Source organism: Tenrec ecaudatus, chromosome 3 (genome assembly GCF_050624435.1).
Source record: "Tenrec ecaudatus isolate mTenEca1 chromosome 3, mTenEca1.hap1, whole genome shotgun sequence".
Taxonomy (NCBI): Eukaryota; Metazoa; Chordata; class Mammalia; order Afrosoricida; family Tenrecidae; genus Tenrec; species Tenrec ecaudatus.
In genome coordinates, this window is record NC_134532.1 from 171,350,764 (window position 1) to 171,364,419 (window position 13,656).

The 13,656-nt window shown below is 48.2% G+C and overlaps 1 long non-coding RNA gene and 1 other non-coding gene across 3 annotated transcripts; both read left to right on the top strand.

Annotated features, from left to right (window-relative positions):
- The first annotated feature begins 1,716 nt into the window (after positions 1-1,716).
- LOC142442890 (uncharacterized) lies at positions 1,717-6,078 on the top strand. Of its 2 annotated transcripts, XR_012783486.1 has the most exons (4): positions 1,717-1,769; positions 2,035-2,159; positions 2,840-2,942; positions 5,686-6,078. It is a non-coding gene; the product is annotated as an uncharacterized LOC142442890 (long non-coding RNA). The 2 variants fall into 2 exon arrangements; XR_012783485.1 differs by lacking the exon at positions 1,717-1,769 and having other exon boundaries at positions 1,788-2,159.
- LOC142444231 (small nucleolar RNA SNORA26) lies at positions 2,470-2,592 on the top strand. Its single transcript, XR_012783880.1, has one exon. It is a non-coding gene; the product is annotated as a small nucleolar RNA SNORA26 (small nucleolar RNA).
- Positions 6,079-13,656: the final 7,578 nt, after the last annotated feature.

Genomic DNA, 13,656 nt, shown 5'->3' on the forward strand with positions numbered 1-13,656 from the left:
CATGTTTTCAAGGTTCATGTTCTAGCCTGTCCTTGGGACTTCAGTTTGGCACCTGAGGGAAAGGCAAATCGCGATGTGAATGGGCTGTATTTTGCTCACCTGTCCCTCTGTGGAAGGATAGCTTTGGGCTATTCGCGAAGAGTGCTGCAATGAATATTGTCGTACAGATTCCTGTGTATTCTCTTGCTTTCGGATCCTCTGTGTATGTACGCAGGATTGGGATTGCTAGGTTGTTTGGTAGTTCTACAGTCAACGTTTTGAGGAACTGCCAACCTGGATTTTTGCAGTGCTGGAGTAGGGCTTGAAGCAGCCTTGGTGGGGTAGTACTTAGAGTAGGTAGGAAGATTAGGGCTCGAGGGGGTTGTCTCCACCAAATGTCTACGGTAAAATAAATAAATAAATAAATTAGCTGTCCATGCCACAACAAAGAGGTTGGAAAGACATCAGGCACACATTAGACACCGATGAGGACAATCCAAAGCTGAGCATGCTCGGACTCAGCTCATCTAGGCTCAGCTGGAGGTCAGCCTGAGCATGCTCACTAAGCACCTGAGCAGCATCACAAACGGCCAATACCCTCAACCAAGCTCACCCCACCCCACCCAGGTGGGGACAGGAAGGGATTAACAGCACACGTTGAGGGTGGGCTCCGCACGCGCTCTCTCTCTCTCTCTCTCTCCCTCTCTCTTTCTCTCTCTCAGGTAGGAGTGGAGGAATCTCTCCTGTGTGCATACTGCACAATCTTCAGCTCTCTTTTTTTCTAAGGCTCCACTTTCCGGCCATTTCCCACGTGGTTTTTCATGGCGGCCATTTCTGGTCTCGAACTTTCCCATGGCCGGCACCATGCAGCTTGTATGCTTTCCAGAGATGGCAGCGTGTACTAGCTGAGACTGTATTATCCGAAACTTCCCTTTCCTTCATAAAAGTTACTTAGATTACAAAAGTGCCTCTGCGTGTATGTAAATCCTTTCAGCACTGAGATGCAAGAACCGAATAAAACCATTCCAGAATCTTTAGTTACACGTTGGACTGCAAGAGCAGCACGTGACCAGCTAGCTGTCTGGGGAGAGAGATGGGGTTTTCTACTGCCATGAAGAAACTCACAGGGCACCCCACCCTGCCCTAGCGGGTCGCTGGCTGTGAATGGGCACGGATTCCCTGGAAGGACAGGATGGCAGTGGGTTTAATTTAGGCTGGGGCACCAGTTTGTATGCCACCCGCCCACCCCTCCAGCAATGGGTTAGAACTTATTTTTATGTGTTGTCTTCATATCCCATTTATGCCCGTTTAAGATCTCGTGTTTTGTCCTTTTACGGATTAGACGGGGCTGGGCACATCGTAGGCAGTCTGAATGCTAAGTGAAAAAAATGAGGGTTGGGAGAGCAGCTGCCGCAGCGTGGTAACTTAGGCTCTGCGGTGGAGTGGGGGTAACCGAGAAGGTCTCCCCAAACTATGTCTCCGAAGAAGGGACATAAGCGTGAGAAATCACATCCACGATGATCAAGGCCTGAGAAGGAGCGATACTCCCAGAGGCTCCAGGTTGTTAAACACGCAGCTCTGCGCGCACCGTTCGCCTAGTCTTCAAACCAATAGCCAGGTCGCGGGGCCGGGTGGAGGGCCGCCAGCAGCCAATGGTCGAGTTTGTCCCGCCCCAGCCCTCCCACGATTGGCTGCATCCCTAGCGCTCCCTCCGCCCGGCGCTCCGCCCCGCCCCCCTCTGGACCTTCGCGGGCCGCGCGGCGCGGCGCTCTCTCTGCTCGGCCCTGGCGGTGAGTGTGGCTCGGCCGCGGGCCTGCGCGCGGGGGGCGCACGGTGGGCCCGCGGGGGGTGGCCGGGGGGCCCGTCCCCTCGAGCTTTGCCCGCCCGGAGCCCTGTGCTCCCGGCGGCCAGAACGCAGGGGTAGAGCAGGCTCGGCGGCCCAAGGGGCGGGCGGTAGTGCCCACGCCGGGGCCGCCGAGGTACAGGCGCGCGCCCGCGCCCGGAGGCCCCGCAGGCGGCCGGGCGCCGGGACTAGCCGGCACTTTGCTTCCTCAGGGCGCAGCGCGGCTCCTCTGTGGCGGCGGGGCAGGACCGGGCCGTCCACGGCGGCGGCAGGCGGGACGATGCGAGCCGGCCTCGGAGCCCCCGCGGAGGCGCAGGGGCCTTGCAGCTCGGTGCAGGTACGGCCCTGACTTGGGAGAGAAGGCGATCACCTGACCCTTGGCGGCCTGAGGTCCCCAAGCACGTGTTTGGTGCAAAGGTGACCAGACGTCCTGATTTTGGAGGCACAGGCCGTATTTTGGAAAGAACGCATGACAAGCTTTACCAGTGTTAAAATCTGGTCACCTTATGCAAAGGCCTGAGTCCAGGTTGATCCTTAAAGGAAGTTCACATGTGCGGCTGCTTCTGCGATGTCTCATGAGGCCGAGGGCCACGCAGTGCTGCCTGGGTGGGGTGTGCATACAGACTGATGCAGGGTCTCCCTTTCTTGTGCCCTTTTAAGGTTGCTGCGGTACTTTAAGAGGCTAACACAGAAGGGTACAGCAGGTCTCCATAAAACCCAGAGAGGAGGTCCGTAGAACTCCTCTTTGGATCCTGTCTGGAGTCACAGCTGAACCGGAAGCACAAGCACCTGCTTTTATAAGGTTCTAGGACAGCACTTGGCACCTTTGCTTTGAAGATGCTCTGGGATAGTTTCAAATAGAAACGGTATCTAGATACTTCGCTTTTGTTTAAAGTAGAAAAGTGCAGATAACTGCAACTCCTGTACTCAGGGCTTTTCAGACAAACTGAAAAGAGTACCCCAAACATTTAAGCTGGTAGACGGTAGAGGTCATTTTAAAACTTTTTTTCCCCATAGGTTGGAACTACAGGGAGAAGCTATTCAAGCCAGGTGATCTGAGGCTGGTATTTTCCGTGACTACCACCCTGCAGTTCTTAAAGTAACAGGTGCCATTAACAAGGTCTGGTTTTATCCCGTAACGTGGGAGTCTGTGATTGGGCGGGGGTGGGGGGGGCCTGGGAATGTGGCATGCAATTTATGTGCATTTTCCACGTTACATCTGGGATATTTACTGTGGGGAGGCTTCAACAAGTTTGAGAGAACTGGAATTAATAGGTTCCCTGAATTTCTATGGCACCCCCTTCCTATTCTCCATGTTACACGCACAGAAACAGGTGGACTTGGCGATTTGCCCCATGCTCCTCCTCATGAGGTTGCCCTTGGTGGGAGCTCACACATGTGACTCGGCCCTGTGAGGCCTCAGAAAAGGCCTTAATACCTGAGACTTGGTGTCCTGGTTTGTTTTTCTTTCTTTGAAAAAAAAACAAAGACTAAACATAGCCTGGACTGGTTAGAAGGAAGAGATGAAGTTAGGAATATTGCCACCTAGTTTCTGGTCACATTGGACCTAGGAAGTTTTGTGCATTTAAGGCAAAGGCCCCCTCTGTTCACGTGGCGGTGTGTGTATGCAGTCTGTTGCTGCTGTGGAGTCGGGGCCAACCTAGAGCAGGTAGGATCTGTAGGACAGGAGAGTTTTCAGAGGAGCTTCCAAACTATGATCTTCATAAGAGCGAGCAGCCTCGCAGTCTCCCGTGGAGCCAGTGTGGCTAGAACTGCCCCCGGGGGTTACTAACGCTGCAGGTCTTTACTGTGGCTAGCCTCCTGTGCCACCGAGGCACCTTGGATGTGGACTCGTAAGGTGAAAGTACTGCAGGTCGTGGAGAGAGTTTTCTGGAAACTAAATTAGCGTCCTGGCAATACCGGCTAGAACAATTTTATTCCTGCGAGCCAACTGATTGTGTGCTGACTATGGATTGTAATGCCTCATTTTCCCAGAACTTTGAAATAAAGGTATTTCATAATACACCCTGGATTGTCATTAATACCTGTGTTAACTAGGTTGTCTAGAGAAATTAAACCAGAGATACTTGAATAACAAAGCTTTATATCAGGAAGGCAACCCGATCCAACGGAAGGTCCTAGGGGCTCTCTTCAGACTCACAGCTGTGGGCCAATGATGGCGAGAGGTGGAGTGAGAAGCAGGGAGAACCTAGCTGGTAGGTGCAGTGATGCACGGAGCTAAGGTAGGTGGGAACCTGGCGGGGACACCAGCAGCTCTGCAGGTCTACCGCCCACATGGTGCTGCACTTGGAGGCAGATACACTCGCAACAAGAGGAAGGCGAAGGAGCAGAGAGAAGTCCAGTTCAAGCTAGCATCATTAGACCGAGCTGGTTGGATTCCACCCCAACATTGTCATAAAGTCAACTTGACATCAAATCTGGCCATCATTGTGCTTGTTTCTTTGCTGCTTTATCCCCCCCCCTTTTTTTTTAATATAAACATTGGGTCTTTCTGTGCCCCATTTTACAGTTGAGTCCTATAGAAAATTCAGTAATTCGTTCAACAAATACTGGGGTTCCTTCATTGAGCCCTGGTGGCTTTGTGGTTTCACGTTGGGCTGCTAACCAAAAGGTGAATGGCCATTTCTCTCAGGTTCAACTATCACCAGTAGCTGTTCTCAGTAGTTTTCAATATTCTGATAGACAAGGCTGCCGGTGGCTGATTTTTCGGCCATAGATCACCAGGACTTTATTGCTAGGTGCCTTTTGAATTTAATTGAAGCTCAAGCCTTGAATTTGCTATCGAGCAGTCATTGTTTGCAGCACAGTTTAGGATAGACCCTTAGTTCAAATCCTCACTGTGCCATCTTAAGGCACTCAAAAAAATTTACAGAACTGGTTTTCCATCCAACAAGCCATACACATCTTGATTACTGATATTCATTGCAACCCCTGCAATAAGACACTTCCCACTTCTGGCTTTCCACCTGTCGCAACCCATGGGCAAATGCTGCCTTCATCTCAAAAGTTGGTGGTACTAGTGGGCGAGTGCCTCCCTGGGGACCACTCCTTAGCCTTGTTAGGTCCTGTCTAGTCCAGGGGCTGGCAAACCACCTCTAAAGGCAGATGTAGCTCTGGGTACATAACACATGGCTCTAACGTAAAGTTGAAAATTAAAACTCTTTCAAGGGATATTCAGATCATGGTGATTTGTGAAAACATGACTCTCAAGTAATTTTTTAATTGTTTTGAGGGACAGGATTGGCTTTTTATCTCAAAAGCTTGACAATCCCAGGTCTAGTTGGTTCCAACTCCTGTACAAAGAAGGAAACTGCCCAGTCGTGTGTCATCTTCACTGTGAATCCAAGGCTGCAGCTATGCTGTTGGCCCATCGTGTTGAGGGCCTTTTCACTGCGCCACAGCTGGTGCACATGAAAGTGAAATGTGCTCCCCAGGAAAAGACGGGATGTGTCAGGTCATTGGGTTCTGGTTAGCGGTAAATAGAGAGGGGTTGTCTACTCTGAATGGGAGCTTAAAACGTGCTAAGTTTGTGAGACCAACATCAAGAGATCAAACGAATAAGCTACTTGTGTGCCCTTGTTGGCGTAGAGTGACTTACTCAAGGGTGACCTATACTGTGATCAGTTCCTGTTCAGAGCAGCCCCCTCATGGTTTCTATTGTCATGGCCTTGAGCAAGTGTCACAAAGCTCTTTGCAGTGAGCCGAGGCACACAGCTCTATCAGTAAGCCTCCGCTCCCTTCAACTGGGGCTGACGAGCCTAGCTCTGCCACCGAGTATCCAGAATCACCCAGTTCCACCAACAAGCCTCTTGCCTGAAAGTGTGCTTCTCGTGTTCCCGTAGGTCAGCATTTCCACTGGTAACCGCCTTACTCCACGGGCTGGAAGCCCTCTGCACCATCTTGTGCCCATCTCCGGCGCTGCTGCTGCTGCTGCTGCTCACAGTTTTGCATTACCTGCAGTATCACAGCTCTGGATCCTGGGTCTTGGAGGTTCTCAGCACAGGGAGCCTGGATCCAGAGGTGTGTTCTGCTCCTAGCTCTTCTAGGTGGTAGTGTGGTTCCCCAACCCCCCCTTCCCCCATGCCACCTCTGGGATGTCTCCTTTCAAACCTAACAAGGTGGCAAAAGTGACCAATTCTCTTGTTAGGCTTCCAGTACACCTTGTTTGCACAACACCCCCCCACCCAATCATGCCATGTACCTTAATTGCATTCATAGTAAACTGATCCTCTTGATGGGCCTCAGCACTTTACTTACGTAACGCCACCCAATCATTTGGTGACCATTATAAGACCCTGGTAAGAAAGGCCATGTAAGAGCAATTCATCGCATCACAACTGATAGTATCGTTTGCTCTTTTGATGTTAGTGCATTGAGCTGGTCTTGATTCTCTTCACAATCGTTTTTTCCTTTTAACCTTTTGTTTTATACAAGAGTACGCCATTAGAAACCCAGAGGAATGGTATGCTAGGCCGAATAACAGACCCCAAAGGTATCAGATCCCAATATTTTAAACTGTAAATGCTACTTTGTTGGGTAAATCAAACATCGTTGCAGCTGTTCTGAAGGGAAGGATCCTGAGATGGGGAGACTAGCTTGATTATCCAGGTGGGCTCTGAGGGCAATTACAAGTGCCCTTATCCATAGGAGGAAGTGAGAGCATTCACACACAGAAGGCAGTGAGATGGTGGAACAGAAAGGTCAGGGGGTGCTGGCCTTGAAGATGGGAGAGATGCAGTCACAAGCTAAGGCGTGCCAGCAGTCCCAGAAGCTGGCTCTCACCCTGAGCCTCCAGAGAGAGCAGCACTGATGACTTTGGACGTCTGGCTCCAAACATGAGAGAATTCATCTGTTTCAAGCCAATTAGTGTGTGATTTGTTATGCTGGCCTCGGAAACTCAGACCAATGGAAGACAGACAAGATCACAAAGCAAGATGGGGCTAGAAGCCCACCATACCACACTGTCTCCTGCCTTGGGTTCTCCAAACGAAAAACCAAACTCATTGCCTTCGAGTCAATTCCAACCTACAGGACAAGGTAGAACTGCCCTTGTCAGTTTCCTAGACTACTGATGGCAGTAGAAAGCCCTGCCTTTCTCCCGCAGAGCAGCTTGGTGGTACTAGTAATGCCTTATTTGGAGGTAGAGGAAGATTCACTCAGTTTTTAAACTCTTAAGAGGTATGGCAGTGAACTTAAACTTGTATTTGGACTTTAGTCATAAGGGGTATGAGCATGGGTCTAAAATAAGCAGTGATAGCAAATATCACATTTGAAGCACATGGTCAAAATGAACCTGATCAATGGTTTATTCAAATGTCAGTTATTAGATGCTTTTAATAAGTTTCATCTACACAGCACAAACAGTATCCAAAAGCACCAAGTTACAATGTAACAGTCTAGTAACAAATGCAAGGCAATAGGAAAAAGTTTTAATAATAGTTTTTGAACTGGGGCCATGCAGCTAATACCAGCTGTTAACATGAGACACTTTTTCCATACACAACCTCCATTATTTCTGGCTCGTGGTCTATGAAATGCAAGCTTGGCATCTAGGAAGTATTTAAAGAGGACGAACCTTCATAATATAATAAAACTCGTCTTCTCAAGGTTTGCCACCACATAAGCTCTTCATATTGTCATCTTGGTCTATGTAGAGGAGCCCTGTAGGCATCGTGACTACCCTTTGGGCTGCTAACCATAAAGACAGCAGTTCAAACCTACCAGCCACTCAGGAGAGATGAGGCTTTCTGCTCCCAAAAATGCTTACAGCGTAGGAAGCCAGGAGCAGTGCTGCTCTGTCCTAGAGGCTGGTGAGCTGGGTTTGGCTTTGGAGGTGGCCGCAGTACCAATACTGAGTGATGGGGTAAAAAGCTCAAAACTCACTGCCATGGAGTCAATAGTGAATTCTGATTCACAGCAACACTGTAGGATGCTAGAACTGCCCTGTGCATTCCTGAGACTAACTTTCTATGGGGACAGATAGCTTCAGAGCTTCATCTTTCTCTGAGGGGCTGCTGGTGGTTTCGAACTGCTGACCTTGAAATTAATAGCCCAATGTATAACCCACTACACTACCAGGGTGAAAACCCACATTTGAGTAGCATCATATTAGACACTGAAATGGAAATTGGAGTAAAGAACATGAAGTTTCTGAAAGATAAATTGATAGCAGTTGAACTCAATTAGTTATTGATGAGCCAGAACCAGATTCAACTAGTCCCTCAAACTAAAATGCAAAGGTTATTGTGTGAAGAGTACCTGACAGTTTTTTATTTGCATACTTGTCTAGGCTTGTTACATAAACATTTCTTTTATGTGAAAACTGTTTTTTACTTACTGTGTGTGTGCACGCCCTTGTGTGTAAGAATGCCTTATCAATATCAATGCGAGTATGAATTACCAAGGCTTTGCTTAGTGTTTGACTTGACAGCTGACTATTTGTGGCATCATGAATATTCAAGAAATGCTTTCCCATCTATGAATGCTGCTGGAGCTGGAGCAGCCCCTCATGTCTGTGCTACACATGGAAAATGTGAAGGTAAAACCCAGCCCCTGGTTGACTAGGCTGCCTCTGTTGTTGCTGGGTATAGCTAGTGACAGTAATGTTTCTTGGATCCCCTTTCTCCTAGGAGCCCTGGTGGCGTAGTGGTTATGAGTTGGGATGTGATTCACAGGGTCATCGGTTCCAAACCACCAACTCCCTGTTCCTCGGGAGAAAGATGGAGCTTTCTACTCCCATAAATAGTTGCAGTCTCAGACACTCACAGGGACAGCTCTGTCCCGTGCAGTTGCTATGAGTCGGCATTAACTTGCTGGCAGTAAGAGCGATCCTTCGAATGCAAGAAGTAACTCGGATCTAAATCAACCCTGTTTTTCTACCCCCACATCAAGCCCCAGGCCTGAACACTTTATCCATAAAATTCTGTTCCCGGCTGGAAGTTAGAACTAGAGGCACCTCGGAGACTGTCGCCCTAAGATACCCTTTGAACTTGGAACTGAAGCCATTCCTGGTGGTCATCTTTCATCCAAACAGTAGATTAACTTCTAAAACTGTCACCTGTTAGTACTGTGTTCTCTTAAAAACATGGACTCTATGCCTAGTCAACATGGACCCCAAAACCAAGACAAGGAGCAGTGTTAAACAGGACAGGACCAAAGAATGGGACTAACGAGAAGGTGAGCACATTGTGGAAAATATCACAACACCGTTATGTAGACAGATGGTTAACTTGATAAAAGGGGACCTCGTTTGCTAGGTACACGTTCATCTAAATCATAATAAAATGTTTTTTAAGGAAAACGTTGGAATCTAGATTATATACAAAACACAAATGGTGTCCTGTGAGCTTTTGACCAAAATCAGGTCCTGATTTTTTCATGTGAGAAGAACATGTACAAAGGGAAACCCTCTTCCTCCCCCCAAGAAAACCCAGACCCACTGCTGCTGAGTCGATTCTATTAGTGACCCAGCAGGACAGAGTAGAACCTCCTCAGAGGGTCCCCGCGGCTGTAAACCTTTATAGAAGCAGATTGCCTTGATTTCTCTCACGAAGCAGCTGCTGAGTTCGAACTGTTGACCTTTAGATTTAGTGTGGTGCTTAACCCACGGCACCCAGGCCCCCTTGCAAGGGGAAAAGATTGGTATGTTTTCACTTAAGCCACTAGTTTTTCCTCCCATCCTCTTCTACTATTTCTTTTGGCTGGTATGTTTGTATACTTGCTTCCAACATCCGAACCTTAAATACCTGCTTCCAACATCTGAACCCTAGCTCCCACCACACAAAACCAAACCAAACTCACTGCCAGAGTCATCACTGACTCACAGACCCGCTGTGGGTGTCCGAGACTGTAACTCTACGTGAGTAGAGAGCCCAGTCTTTCTCCTGCAGAGCTGCTGGTGGTTTTGAACTGCCAACCATGTGGATCAAAGCCCAGTCCATAATCACTATGCCACCAGGGCTCCTTCCACTACACAAAGAGGTTTAGTTACTAGCAAGATGACTACTTCTACCTGAAAGAGACCACTCTCCTTTCTGATCTATTCCCATCTGGCCTCCTCTCCAGCTCTGTCGAGTGTCTAACTGCTCAGTCTGCAGGTAAGGAGTAAGGTGGAAAGACTGGCATGGTTAGCATCAGACTATGAGGTAACGAGTGAGCTTCAGTCTTCCCCACGAGCCTCTGGTGCCTTGGCTCCCCGCTTTCTGAACAGCGGTTACAGGTTCCACTCTGCTTCCGTCCCACACCTACAGAGCCAATGAAACATGTTTGGAGCAGCTCAGCTTATTCTTGTTTTGCCTGGGACTTTCCCAAACCAAAGAAACAGGGAGATTGTGGCCCGAATATACACCCAAGTTACTGGTTCCTGCGTCACTCTGTTTTGGTCTGACCTCTGCAGAAGCATCAACCACGATAGCCCAGGATAATATCTTCCCTGAAACTTCCCTCATGTGCAAGTTTTCTTCAGAAAGTGTCTTCCTGTTTCTTTGTCTAAATTTACCCACTCGGCCATTTTGCTCACCGCTCATTAGCTATTTGTGCAAACCAGATTTCTGACCCTGGCAATGCTTTCATGAGTTCGGCAGGGGATCTGCATTCCAAGGCTGTAAATCTTTTTTTTTCTTCATATTTTAAAAATAATTTTATTGGGGGCTCGTACATTCTTATCGCAATTCATACATACATCCATTGTGTCAAGCACATTTGTACATTTGCTGCCATCATCATTCTCAAAACAGTTGCTTTCTACTTGAGCCCTTAATGTCTGCTGCTCATTTTCCCCCTCCCTCCCCACTTCCCCCTCACCCCAGGCTGTAAATCTTTACATGGACAGAAAGCCGCCTCTTTCAGAGTGGCTGTTGGATTCGAACCTCTGACCTTGTGGTTAGCACTGCAAAGCATAACCCACTAGTCACCAGGGCTCCTGGTTTCAGCCCTACCTTTAAATCTTTTGGGTAAACCGAAAACTTTGTTTTACTTCATCACCATAAACTACGGTTAGCATTTCAAGTGTCGCACTTGTAGATTTATTTAACTTTATGAAACGTAATATGAATTCTTTGCTCTAAATAGCGACAACTCATTTTTATGGTGACATAACGAATTAACCATAGTCCCAGCCAACATACACCAGCTGAACACTGAAAGCCCTGCTGTGCCCAGCTGAAGCATGTCATAGCACAGCCTGCTGCCACTCACTCCTACTCGTTTCACAAGCATCAACCAAAAAAATTAGTTCTGGATCTGCCTCAGTAATTACAACAGAAGACTGCAAATTACCCCAGGAAAAGCTGGTGAAAGGTTCAGGATCGTACCACCTCTACTTAGATACTTGCTGTTTCCTACCTACCAAAGGAAATCAGCATTGTGATTTATTTGACAATAAACCAGCATTTTTGCCCCTTGTCAAGTGGAAAGGAATATGACACTTAAAATGCATGAACTATGTACAGGCAGCTTTCACACTCATGACCTAAAACCCACTGCCACTCACACAGCCTCCTCGCTTCGTGCCTTGAAGTAGCTGGTATGTTTGAACCTAAAGAACTTAGATTGAAAACTATATCCTAGTTTGCAATTATGGTTTTCCCATTGATTTTGATTGACAAGGGAGTGCTTACCTTTCAGTAGGAGCCCTGGTGGATAGTGGGTTAAGCATTGAGCTGCTAGCTGCAGGGTCAAGGGTTCAAACTCATCAGTCCCTCTGATGAGAGAGATGAGGCCATCTGCTCCTGTAAAGATGTAAGTCTCAGAAACCCCAAAAGGCAATTTTACTCAACCCTACATGGTCGCTGTGAATCAGTCGACTTGATGGCAGTGTGTTGTTCCTTTCAGCGAAAACAGACGAAGATTCGAGATGTCAGCAAAGCACTTTAACCATACTTTGCAGCATTTAGATATCGGTGGTGTTTGCCAAGTGCAAAAATTCAAACACACGGACATGTTCCTTTACTGCGGGAATCTGCAAGAAGGCGAGGGGTGACTACATTTTTTTTTAAACCTCACTGCCTCAAGTAGATTCGAACCCTTAGGCAGGGTAGACCTGCTTCTGTGGGTTTCGGAAACTTTACCGGAGCCAAAAGGCCCCTTCCTTCTCCCGCAGGGGGGGTGACCCCGATTCCTTTAAAGGGGTTATAAATAAATTACAAACGTCACTTTATCTCGCGGGAACTACTGTTAGGGTCTCAAAACCACGAGCTAGTAACGGACGACTAATTCCGAAAGCCTAGCACCCCCAATATTCACTGCACTGATCCAACTGTTGGGGCGCCAGGATGGCGCATTCACCCACTACCTTTCATTAACATGCCCCTTTAGGGTCCTCGAAGTTTCATCGCCTCGCACGTGGTCTGAGCCTGGTGCTTAGGCAGCCTATAGCCGACACGGTTCCTCCCCAAAGTGAAGGTGTGCGCCAAGTTCAGGGCAGGAGCCGCCTGCGCTCTCCTGACTCCCCAGCCTGGCGCGCCTTCTTCCGAAGCCTCTGCGCCCCTGGCACCTCGGAGAACCTGCGGGGAGTTGGCAGGCTGGCCGACCCCGGGGACCCTGGGAGCTGTGGTCCTCCAGTCACTGGGTGGGGCGGGGCCGGGCGCGGACCATTGGCTTAACGACTCAAAGGAGCGCGCGTCCTATTGGCTGCCAACGCCCACTCCTCGGGATGCGTCCCCGCCCTTTCAAGGGCCGCACCGTTCGGCTGAGAGCCGGGTCCCAGGAGAAGCAGACTATGGAGTCCTGGTCCTGGAGATCAGGAGTCTTGAACTGAACCCCGGCCCTCGCCCGCCGGGATTCTGGCTCATTCTGCGCTATTCCTCTTCCCGTCTCTGTGTTCCACCGTGACCGAAATCAACCGTTAAGAGGAGCCAAGTCTGTGAACTTTGCCAAATTAAGGTGTTTCTCTGAAAGTTTTCTTTTATGGATACTGTATTACTTTTTAACCATTTTATTGGGAGCTCTTACAGATAGAAGAATTCATAATGCAATCACATCAAGTAGTATTGTACAGTAGCTACCACAAGCATTAAAAACATTTTCTTCTTTTTCAAAATCATTTTATTAGGGGCTGATACAACTCTTATCACAATCCATACACACATCAGTTGGGTAAAACACATTTGTACATTCATTACCCCATGTTCTGTCTTCTTTAACTCCTTGATATCAGCTTCCCTTTATCCCTTCCCTCCCCGACCTCCTAGGAACTCCCCCACCCCCTATAAGAGTTTTTGTTTATTTTGTTTTACATTATCTTACATGATCCAAAATATCCATTCACATACAATTCTGTTGTTCGATCACATCTGGGGTAATACAGTGAATGCTATCAGCTCCCTACTCCCCCTCTCACCCCCCTCTCTTCCCTACCCTCAGGGAACCGTTACTCCTGTTACTGTTTCTGAGGGGTTATCTAGCTTGTCTATCATGTACCAAACAATCTTAAAAATACAAATTAACATATGCAGACCTGACATGGTTAATGGGGTAAAATACATGGAAACCATAATAGTAAGGGGAGGAAATATTAAGTATAGTTCGTCAGTGCTATACTGCACCCTGGATTTATCATCCCTTCCAGGAGGGAGGGGGGAGCTTCTAAGCAGGACTGTCCAGTTATCTTACAGGTAGGGTTTTGGGTCTCCACTCCATCCATGCCCCTTCACATAGATTCCATTGCTTGGTTTTGAACTTCTGGTAGTCCTTCTCATGGAGACCTCATGATCGCACAGGCTGGTGTGCTTCTTCCATGGGGGCTTTGTTGCTTCCCTGCTAGATGGCCGCTTGTTTAATTACAAGTCTTTAAGACCCCAGACACTATATCTTTT